Raw genomic sequence first — 12,049 nt, 5'->3', positions numbered from 1 at the left:
GTAGTTAATAATAAGTCTCTGTGTGGTTATTTGGGAGCTGGCTGGTGGGACAGAAAATCCCACCTACAGTGGTTCACCTGGAAGAGCACCTTACCACCAAGCCTTATGACTTGAGTTGGATGCCTGGAATCCACATGGTAGAAGGAGAGAACCGAGTCCTCTGACCTTCATATTCCCTCTGGAGCACACATGAGCCCCCCCTCCAATAAATAAACAAATAAATGGGTTAGTTGTTTTTTACTCTTTTGGGAGGCCTGCCATCCAGCTCCCAGATAAATTATACAAAGGCTTATTATTATTTATAAATATCCAACCTTAGCTTGGCTTGTTTCTAGCCAGCTTTCCTTAACTAACCCATCTGTGTTTGTTTTTGTTTTTGTTTTTTTTTTCTTTTTCTTTTTCCCCGAGACAGGGTTTCTCTGTAGCTTTATGGCCTGTCCTGGAACTAGCTCTTGTAGACCAGGCTGGTCTCAAACTCACAAAGATCCGCCTGCCTCTGCCTCCCGAGTGCTGGGATTAAAGGCATGAACCACTACCACCCCACCTTTTGCTCACTCTTTGTCTGGCTGGGTACTGGGTGGCTGGTCCCTGACATCCTCCTCTTCTTGTTCTATCTTGCTCCTTCTGTTTGTTCAGATTTCTCCTACTATTTATTCTCTCTGCCTGCCAGCCCTAGCTATTCTTTCTCCTGCCTTGCTATTGGCCCATCAGCTCTTTATTAGACCATCAGGTGTTTTAGACAGGCAAAGAATCACAGCTTCACAGAGTTAAACAAGTGCAACATAAAACAAAAGTAACAAACTTAAAATAATATTCCCCAACATAAAAGTACTTCCCTATTTTTTTAAAGAACTTTTCTTTTTTTAAGATTTATTTATTTATTATGTGTACAGTAGTCTCAGTTTTCTGTCTGCGAGTATGCCTTCAGGCCAGAAGGGGGCACCAGATCTCATTACAGACCGTTGTGAGCCACCATGTGGTTGTTGGGAATTGAACTCAGGACCTTTGGAAGGGCAGGCAGTGCTCTTAACCGCTGAGCCATCTCTCCAGCCCAAGAACTTTTCTTTTTTTTTTAAGATTTATTTATTTGGCTGGGCGGTGGTGGCGCACGCCTTTAATCCCAGCACTCAGGAGGCAGAGGCAGGCAGATCTCTGTGAGTTCGAGACCAGCCTGGTCTACAAGAGCTAGTTCCAGGACAGGCTCCAAAACCACAGAGAAACCCTGTCTCGAAAAACCAAAAAAAAAAAAAGATTTATTTATTTGTTATGTATACAATGTTCCTCCTACATGTGTACCTGCACGCCAGAAGAGGGCACCAGATTTCATTATAGATGGTTGTAATCTAACCTGTGGTTGTTGGGAATTGTACTCAACACCTCTGGACAAGCAGTGTGCACTCTTAGCCTCTGAGCCACCTCACTAGCCTCATGAATCTCCCTTTTAGGATGATGTCTCTAAAACGTCAGTGCATGGGCATTCGAGTGCACCTCAGTGTTGTCTGGTGAAGGTAGCAGTGAGTATAGAGCTCATAAAAAACTCTGTAAATGCAGATGTGAGTTGTGGACATCAGATGGTCATGCTCTTCAGGCAAATTTTATGTAGTAAAAAATTCATGGTTTGGGGGCTGGAGAGATGGCTCAGAGGTTAAGAGCATTGCCTGCTCTTCCAAAGGTCCTGAGTTCAATTCCCAGCACCCACATGGTGACTCACAAACATCTGTAATGAGATCTGGTGCCCTCTTCTGGCCTATATGCAATCATGCAGACAGAACTCTATATAAATAGTAAATAAATCTTTAAAAAAATAATAATATTGCCAGGCAGTGGTGACGCACACCTTTAATCTCAGCACTTGGGAGGCAGAAGCAGGCGGATCTCTGTGAGTTCGAGACCAGACTGGTCTATAGGAACTAGTTCCAGGACAGGCTCCAAAGCTACAGAGAAACCCTGTCTTGAAAACTCACCCCCCCCCCAAAAAAAAATAAGCAGGCTGGAGAGATGGCTCAGCAGTTGAGAGCACTGACTCCTCTTCCAGAAGACTCTGGTTCAATTCCCAGAATCCACATGGCAGCTCACAACTGTCTGTAACTCTAATTTCAGGGAACTTAAAACCCTCACACAGACATAAACACCAACACACATAAAATAAAAATAAATAAATTATTTTTTAAAAAAATAATAAAGAATTATAGAGGAAGAGAGAATGGAGTTAACAGTTTACATGACAACTTTAATATCTTTTTATAAGATTTATTTTAATTATGTATATTCATATGTGCTTCTCTGTGATGTTCATGCATGTGTGTGTTTAAATACATGTGAGTGTTTATGTGTGTGCATGTGTGTTTGTGTATGGGGTGTGAGCCCAAAGTTGGTGGCAGGTATCTTTCTTTCTTGACTTTGTATATTAAGGCAAACGAACCTGGAGCCCACCAGTTCCAATCGATCTAGCTGGCCAACTTGCCCAGGGATCCTCTCTCTCTGCCCTACTAGGATTGCAGGCAGCTATCATGGCTGCCCAGCTTTTATGGGGGTGCTGCTGATCCAAACTCCAGTCCTCACAGTGAGTGGCAAGCACTGTGTCCACACAGCCACTCCCCAGGCCCACTCAGTATCTTCTCTTTCCCCCAGGCCCGCTCAGTATCTTCTCTTTTGTTTTAGGCTTTCCTGTCCTATTAGCTTCTTACTGAAGCATTATGGCCTCATATAACAAGGCTTTATTGTGTTGGGCTGTTTGGACCTGGGTTTTATTCTGATCTGTACTTGTAGATTTAATGAGGAGATGGTGAAAAATAATGGTCAGAAATGACACTTAAATTTATCTTGAGAGCCAGGCGGTGGTGTCGCACACCTTTAATCCCAGCACTTGGGAGGCAGAGGCAGGTGGATCTCTGTGAGTTCGAGGCCAGCCTGGTCTACAAGAGCTAGTTCCAGGACAGGCTCCAAAACCACAGAGAAACCCTGTCTCGGGGGAAAAAAAAAAGCAAAAAAAGAAACATTGCCAGATTGCCAGTAAACTCATCACTTGGTCGAGGATGACCTTGGATCCTAATCCACCAGGCTCGGATCTCCAGAAGACTGGTGTCCAGAGGTTGTGTCTGTAGAGACTGTTAATGCTGCTGCCACCTACAGGCCACAGGGCTCACGAACAGGTTCACAAATCCTCCCCTCAGCTCTGGATTTCCCCAGCTATACATCACCCCACAGTCTACCCACAAAAACACAATTGTAATTAGGGGTTCCTAAAAGACAGGTCTGTGACATCAGACTGGGTTTGGAGCTTGTTTCCTGCCCTCGTGAGTATTACCTCAGTTTCCCCACTTATAAAATAGATATGATAACACTAGTTCCTTCACAGAGATCTGGTGAGGACAGAATCGGGGCCTAAAGAGCACAGGGTCCGGCACATAACAACCCTGTAACCACTGCTAATAGCTGTCAGATAGATTAGCACCTACCCCAGACCAAGCTGGAGATGGTGGCTCACGGCACGGCAGTCCAGCTGGCAGACCTTTCGCATTGGTTTCTACCACTTATACCTTGTGACCTCGGGCAAGTGTCTTAACCTTGCTGACTGAACCTTGCTTGACCTCACAGGTGGTTTAAGAGATTAGTGAGGTCATCTGTGTGAAGGACTGAGACAGAGCCTGGCATGGAGTCCACAGATAACGAGTGGAGGGATGACGGAATGATGATTAAGACAGAAGTAGTTACCAAGGATAGCTAAAGGTTGAACAGCACAGACCACACACGGGCAGGTTCCAGGCAGTCACTAGCCTTCGGGCACTTTTCAAATTGTTGGCCAACGTTAAAAATAGAATTGCTTGCCCACATGTGATATGCAGACATGCACACAGGCAAAATACCCTTACACATAAAATAATCATGAAATGTTTTAGAAGAAAAGTTCCTCTTGAGTGTAGAGTGCTCGCCTGTAATCCCCCACCTAAGCAGGAGGTTAAAGCACACAGATTGTGAGTTTGGTAGTAATTCTGGGCTACATGGCACAACCCTCTCTCTAAAACAAAGCAAAACCCGTCTGTGTGGGGAGAATTCACAGGACTGCAGGGGTAGAAGAAGGGAGCTGAAGGTTTAAAGCCATGGGACTAGGACTTGATTCAAAAGTAGACTTTCTGCTTACCTGGCAGACACAGAACCCTAGGTTCAATCCCCAGCACCACAAAGGGTAGAGAGAAGGCTGGTTTTTTGTTTTTTTGGTAGAGTGCTTGCCTACCATGTATGAAACCGACACCACATACACCAGTCAGAGCGGTACATGCCTGTAATCCAGCCCAGGTTCATCCTCCAATACATGGTCAATCCTCAGTCATCCTAGAATATATGAAAACCCGTCTCAAAAAAAAAAAAAAAGAAAAGAAAAGAAGGAAGGAGAAAGAAAAAGAAAAGAAAAGGAAAGAAAAGAAAATTCATCTTAAATTACATAGTGAGAACTTTTGTCTCAAAACAGAAACAAAAAGCAGAAATTTCATATTTAGGTCTAGTTCTTTCTTTTTAAGATATGAACATCTGACCATATGTCACATCCAACTACAAAAAGCGTACAACAGAGAGAGTTAATTTATTCTAAGCAAGCCAAGTGACAGTTCTTGAAGAAGTGACATTAAACCAGAGCTTCCACTCAGGAATGAGGGCAGTCACCTATAATCTTAGAAGTTTGAAGTCAGCCTGGGTTATGTGGTCCCTGGATAGTCCGTCCTAGACTACAGACTGAGACCCTGTCTCAAAAACAAACAAACAAATTCAGGAAAAGAAAAAAAAAAGCCAAGACATAAAGGTGGAATGGAGGTTAGAGTTGTAAAGAGATGGGAGAAAATGATCCAAGCAGACTTGTTACAGTGTCCTAAGGTCTAGAACAGAGAAACAGAGCCTGATCTACAAGAGCTAGTTCCAGGACAGGTACCAAAAACTACAGAGAAACCCTGTCTCGAAAATAAAAAAAAAAATTATTATGATATTGTGTGTGCATCTGTGTGTATGTATGATACATGTGGTGGAAGGGGCATGTTCCATGGCACACGTGTGAAGGTCAGAGGGTAACTTTGTGAAGTCTGTTCTTGCCTTTCACCTTCACGTGAGTTCAGGGGATTGACGTCAAGTGATCAAACTTGCTTGGCAATCACTTTAGCTGCTGAACTAACTCGCCAGACCCCAACGCAGTGTTTCCTTTGACGGGGGACAGAGGCAATGTGCATCCAGTAGCAGTCATACTTTGAACATTGGTCTTCTCCTGCTAAAGCAGTACTCAACTGATGTTGGCGGCAACCGTGAGCCGACTGTGGTGCCCCTCTCATAACTGGGCAACTGGGCTGGGGGCAGAGCAGAGACACAACCGATTCTAGACAGTGTACTATGTTGCCAGGATTTGTTAAGATATTCAAAGTTGCATGAGTTAATTGATTGGTCGGCACTTTCTTTTCAAATAGACGCTGTGTTAGATAATTTTGACTGGCTATCAGAGACCGTTTGGAAGGTTAGGCTAAACATGATGTTCAGCAGGTTAGATTACTAAATGCATTTCTGGCTCTTTTTTTGAAAAAAAAAAAAAAAGATAGAACCTTGCCAGCCCTGACTGGCCTGATATTTGTAGCTCCTCAGGGTAATCCTCAGACTTGCAATCCTTCTGCCTCAGCTACCTTATTAGCAGCTGTAGACTTGGCGCACCTCACCTGCTTACAAGGTATTTTGAGTTAGTTGTTTCTTCCTCTCGGAAGAATGGGTTGATCCTTGTAATATCCAGAACGATTTTCCCTTCCAGGCTGGTCCCTGGGCAGTGGTTAATCATGTAATAACTAGAGGCTGCCAGATCAGAATGAAGATGGATTAAGGTCAGCTCTTAGCCACTGAGAAAGCAGGGAACAAAGGACTTCTGTAGAGGCCCCGAACAGGCACAACAGCCTGGAGGATGTGGCAAAAGGCAGACTTTACGAGAACCACGTAGCGTTGCCCACCAGGCTGGACATCTGACATTCAATTTTTCTAATGGAAAAATGATAAGAGAGATTTGTCCAAGGACATAGAAGATGCAGAGTTCAATTCATAATGCCTAGCTCAATTCATAATGCCTAGTTCAATTTGTTCTCAGTGTGAGGAAACTTTGCCCCAATACTTTGTTGCTAACAAAGTAACATTGCAGCCGGGCCGTGGTGGCGCACGCCTTTAATCCCAGCACTCGGGAGGCAGAGGCAGGCGGATCTTTGTGAGTTCGAGGCCAGCCTGGTCTACAAGAGCTAGTTCCAGGACAGAAACCAAAAGCTACGGAGAAACCCTGTCTTGAAAAATAAAAAAAAAAAAACAAAAAAAAACACAAAGTAACATTGCAAATTTAGAAATATTACTATTATTATTGCTATTAGTGAGTGTGTGTTTGTGGGTGAGTACACGTGTATAGACTTGGCTGACTTGCAGCTCACCGTGTAGACCAGGCTGGCCTCGTGCTGGGATTAAGGTGTGCTGCCACACCCGGCGGTGAGAAGACAACTTTCAGAAGTCAGTCCTCTCCTGCTACCAGGGCTTCTGGGATTAAGCTCGGGTGGTGAGGTTTGAGTGACTTTCGCCTTTATCCAATAAGCCGTCTTGCCGTCCGTGGGCACATTATTTCATTCTTCTCACTCATCTAACAAAACGCTCTGCCAAAGCATTGTGCCCCAAGGGATGGCTGGACACCAGAGATACAGAAATGAGAGACGCAGACGCTATCCAGATCCTGCAGGAATTAACAGTCCAGAAAGGAAGTAAGTAGTTTGAGAAATAATTACAGGGCTGGGGACAGAGTTCCATAGCAGAGTACTGGTTTAGCATGCACGCAGCCTTGGGTTTCATCCTGAGTACTCAAAAAGGGGGGAAAAAATGACAAAGAATTGGTGGGTGCTTCAGGAAGATGCTAACAGTGAACCCAATATGCCGTGGCCACTGGTGGAGACAGTCTAGAAAAAGTGATAGTAAAGGGGTGGGTGTGGAGGCAGAGGCAGGTGGAGCTCTGTGAGTTCAAGGCCAGTCTGGTCTCCATTGAGTTCCAGGCCAGCCAGGGCTGCATAGTGAGACCCTGTCTCAAGAAAGGAAAAAGAAAGAAAGGAAGTTAGTAAGGAGAGAGAGAGAGAAAGAGAGAGAGAGAGGATCAACTGAAAAAGCAGGAGGTATAAGACGAGTGTGACACAGAGCAAGTCCTAAGTGACACACAAGTGTCTACCCCTCAACCTCCAAAGAAGGAAAAGGTGGCAAGAGCCCCAGACAGCGAGAACAACAGAAGACGGGAGATTCTGCTCTCTCCATAAAGGAATGAGAGAGTAGCCATTGACTCCCACAGATGAGGAAAATGCATCTGGGAAAGATGAACTGACCCCCACAGGCGGTACAAGGGTCGGGGTGGGCCTGCAGGGCCCACACTGAGGCTTCTGTCCATTGCTGAGGCAGGCGCTCCTTGGTTTGCCCTCTCTTCCTAAGGGTCAGCTGAATGGAATGGGTATTAACATGCCTGCAATGCAGGAAGTTGAAACCCTGGCTTACCTAGTCTGCAGGCATGCTTGATTCATGATTGACTGCCACCTTTGGAATGATGACTATTTGGTGACAGAGTTTTGGAGCTAGTGTCTAAATGGATGTCAATTTATTTAATGTGATCCAAGAGCTGGGGACTGGGAACTACTATGGGTCAATCGTGATGCTAGGCACTGTCAGAGTTACGAACACGGGAAGACAAGTTCCCAAGTATTGGGTTAAAGAGAGTTCTTAATGCCGGGCGGTGGTGGCTCACGCCTTTAATCCCAGCACTCGGGAGGCAGAGGCAGGTGGATCTCTGTGAGTTCGAGACCAGCCTGGTCTACAGAGCTAGTTCCAGGGACAGGCTCCAAAGCCACAGAGAAACCCTGTCTCAAAAAACCAAAAAAAAAAAAACAAAAAAAAAAAAAAGAGAAAGAGAGTTCTTAATTACTGATTGACTTTGTGTGTGTGTTTGTGTGTGTACGTTTGTGTGTGTGCTCAAGCACACACACAGGGAACTCTAGCACACACAAGGCACACTACTGCTGAGTCAAATCCCCAGCCTGACATTTTTTTCAAATGCCATAAATCTGACAGTTAGGAACTTTAGGTAACTGGTAATACCATCATCTTTTTAGCACAAGCCTCATGCCCAATAGGGCATGAAGTACTTCAGAGAAAGTCCAAGCTAGTGTGATAGCTTTCTCTGTTGTCCTAGCAGGTATGACATTTGGGCAAGAGCTGTGCTTGAGCCCAAGAATTCAAGAGCAGCCTCAGCAACGCGGTTAAGAAACTTCTTAAGAGAGCCAGACAGCTGGTGAGATGGTTTGGAGGGTAAAGGCACTTGCATCAAAGCCAGATGACCTTTGGGCATTCTTTCCCCGGAACCCAGGGAAAGGTGGGAAAAGAACAGATTCCACAAAGTTGTCCTATGACCGGTTCATTCATGACACAGGTAAGCCTAAACATACATCACACATACAATAATAATAATATAATGATAATTAATAATAAACAAAATCAATTTTTTTGAAACAGAGTTTCTCTCTGTAGCTCTGGCTGTCCTGAAACTCACTCTGTAGACCAGACTGGCCTCGAACTTATAGAGATCTGCCTGTCTCTGCCTTCCCAGTACTGGGATTAAATGTATGTATGTATGTATGTATGTATGTATGTATGTATGTATGTATGATGTTTCTGATGTATACACACAAATATATACATATATATGTATATATACACATGTATGTGTGTGGTGGGGGACAATTCTGTATTCTGTCAATTTTATTTTAAATAAACACTGATTGGCCGATAGCCAGGCAGGAAGTATAGGCGGGAAAACCAGACAGGAAGTAGAGGTGGGGCGATGAGAACAGGAGAATTCTAGGAAGGAGGAAGCCCATTCCCCGCAGACCTGCCCAGATCAAGGAAGAAGCAAGATGTGACCTGCCCCACTAAAATAGGTACCGAGCCATGTGGCTAACATATGCTAGAATAATGGGCTGGTATACATTATAAGAGCTAATACGTAGCCTGAGCTAATGGGCCAATCAGTTTATATCTTATGTAGACCTGTGTGTGATTTTCTTTGGGGCTTATGGGCTGTGGGAACTGGGCAGGACAGAAACCCTGACAAACAAGCCCCTCATGTTACATGTGTATGTATATATTTGTGTGTGTGCATGCATCAGAAACATCATACACACACACATTTTATATATATATATATATATATATATATAGAGAGAGAGAGAGAGAGAGCGTGAGAGAGAGAGGAGTGACAGCTTTGTAAACAGGTATGAAAAACAAACAAGCACACAGAAACAATACAAAACCAAAACAGCATAGACTGCGAGATGACCTGGGCTAGAAGGCCATCCTCCTGCTTCCATGACTACCCCCAGCTCGGAGGAAGCAGGTGTGCCACCTCTTCTGTTCTTGTGTGGCGCACGTGAAATCTCTGCAACTAAGGAAGTGACCAGAACTGGCTCTGTGACAGATGGATCAGGAAGATCCATGTAGTGCTCAAAGACAAATGTTTGCGTGTCGTGTTCAAACATATAGATGTTTGCCTTTCCTCCTCCATGTTGGTCCGGTGTCTCAACACAAAAATGCAACAAAGGAAGCTAAGATTTATTGACTGTCACTTTGTGCTGCTCTGTCTCCACATTTCACTTAATGCTGTAAACACCGGAGTTCAGAAAGGTGGAACTCCTAGCTTATCAACACTTTACTTATCAGTACAAAATCCTTAGTAAGGCACAATAATAGTGCTCACTAACTGAGTGCATAACATATGCAAGGCACTGTGCAAGGCATTCCCCACTTGATGTATCCAATATTCATGACAACACTGTGATATAATGACAATCACGAGAGAGAGAGAGAGAGAGAGAGAGAGAGAGAGAGAGAGAGAGAGAGACTGAGACTTATGAGGCTAAACAGCTTCCAGGGTCACATGATTAGTAAGCGGCACCTGTTGTTTGGGTCTGATTTCTCACTACAGATATGCAATGCCAAACCCACTTTTGCTCCAGATACTCTTCAAAATGTACTATATGAGGCTGAGGCAGGTGGTACAACCTCCAACAAAGACTGAGGCAAGAGAACTGCAAGTTCAAGGCCGGCTTGGACTATAGAAAGAGCTCAAGACAAGTTAGACAATGTAGTGAGATCCTGTCTCAAAATTAAAACAGGGGCTGGAGAGATGGCGCAGCAGTTAAGAGCACTTGTTTGAAGCCACCTTGGCCGATACAGTGAGTTCCAGGCCAGTCAAGTTTGCACAGACCTGTCTCCGAAGAGACAGAATAGGGGAGGGATTCTGTGGAAGGAATGGCTGCATTTCTCATGCAGTTTGTTCTACTGTCCCCTAACCTCCAAACCTCACCAAGACTTCAGTAAAGGATCGCTTTCAGGCATAAAGAAAGCTGGTGGATGGGGGACAGTAGCTGCAGAAGAGGGCAGATGCTAAATCGGGAGAAGACATTGGAATAGGCTTGGCCAATTCAAGAACACTGAATCGTGGGGCAGAAATGGGAGGGAGCTAAGAAACAGTCCACTACATCCAAGAAATAATTAATCTGCTTCTGCAATCCCTGGGGGTGGAGGGTGAGGGCAGCTGTGATGAGGATGAGCTGAAGGTGAACCCCCTTTCCCTGCACAGACCCTCTCAGCATTTACACGGAGGTTTATTCTCCTGAAAGAATCAGCAACACCAGGAAGGAGAGTCACCCAGTGCAGTTAGGGGCACCACGCTAAAAGGGGGGCAAATGAGTGGAGAAGATGAAGCTCAGTGGGAAGCCGCTTGTGTTAATGCATAGAGGTCCCCAACAGACGGCTTCTCATGGTCAGTAGCATAGGGGTCCCCAACAGACGGCTTCTCATGATCAGTGGCATAGAGGTCCCCAACAGACGGCTTCTCATGGTCCATGACTTTCTGGTCATTACTGAATAATCAACGTCATAGTCAATGACTCTCACCACTCTGCGCTGAGCCTCTAATCAGCCTTTTATCAATAAGCAGAAAGCCAAAGATGATCAGATACAAGGTTTTCCTCTATCAGAAGAGCCAGAGAGCATACGAGACAAACGTGGAAGGAAACGAGATAACGCAAATAAAAAGAAAACTTTAGATCCATTTAGTATTATTTTTTTAAAATTGCGCAGACAACAGAGGGGTCGGATCCCCTGGAGTTGGAGTTCCAGGCTTGGCTGCTGGGTATCAAGTTTGGGTCCTCTGCAAGAGCAGTTTGTGCTCTTAACCGCTGAGCCATCCCTCCAGGACCAAAATAAAACTTTTACAACTATCAAGAGAGTAGCAGAGTGTCACCATGTTGTTATCTGTAATCCCAGTTCTTGGGAGACTGAGTCAGGAGAATCATACTTTTATGTCTAACATGCACAAAGCCCTGTCCCCTCCCCTTTTCCACCCCACCTCCTTTCTCCCCCCAAAAGGCTGCAGCCATAACTCAGTGGCAGCTCACTCTCCTCTTGGGCACAAGGCCCTATGCTGGAGCCTCAGTGATGAGGGAAGGAGGGAGTCTGGGGAAGACATGGCCTGCTAAAACTACAGATCTAACAGATATACTTTTTAAATTATGGGGGACTGAAGGTGATTTAAAGGGTAAGAGTGCTTGCTACAACAGGTGTGAGGTCCTGAGTTCAGATCTCCAGCATCCAGGTAAGAGAGGAGCACGGCCACATGCCTGTCACCCAGGGGGTGCTGTGGGAGGTGGAGCAGGAGGATCCCGGGGGCTTGTTGACAACCAACTTGCAGGGAAGAATGATGAGCTCCAGGTTCAGCCAGAGACCTTGTCTCAAGGTAATAAGGTGGAAAGTGACCTGGCAGGCCACCACGGTCCTCCTTTAACTTCTGAGGCCTGCACAAATTAGCACACCTGCACTCACACTCGTATATAGCACATATGTGAAGTATGAGCACACACGTGTGCACACTCGGGCACACATGCGCATCCAAGCATGCATGCAAGCACACGAGCACACACACAATTTTAGGATGTAGGAAAGTCAACAGGAGAGACACAAAGGAACT

The sequence above is a fragment of the Chionomys nivalis genome, chromosome 11, assembly GCF_950005125.1.
Source record: "Chionomys nivalis chromosome 11, mChiNiv1.1, whole genome shotgun sequence".
Classification (NCBI taxonomy): Eukaryota; Metazoa; Chordata; class Mammalia; order Rodentia; family Cricetidae; genus Chionomys; species Chionomys nivalis.
The sequence above is the reverse complement of the archived record's forward strand: the minus strand, read 5'-3'. Positions refer to the sequence as shown.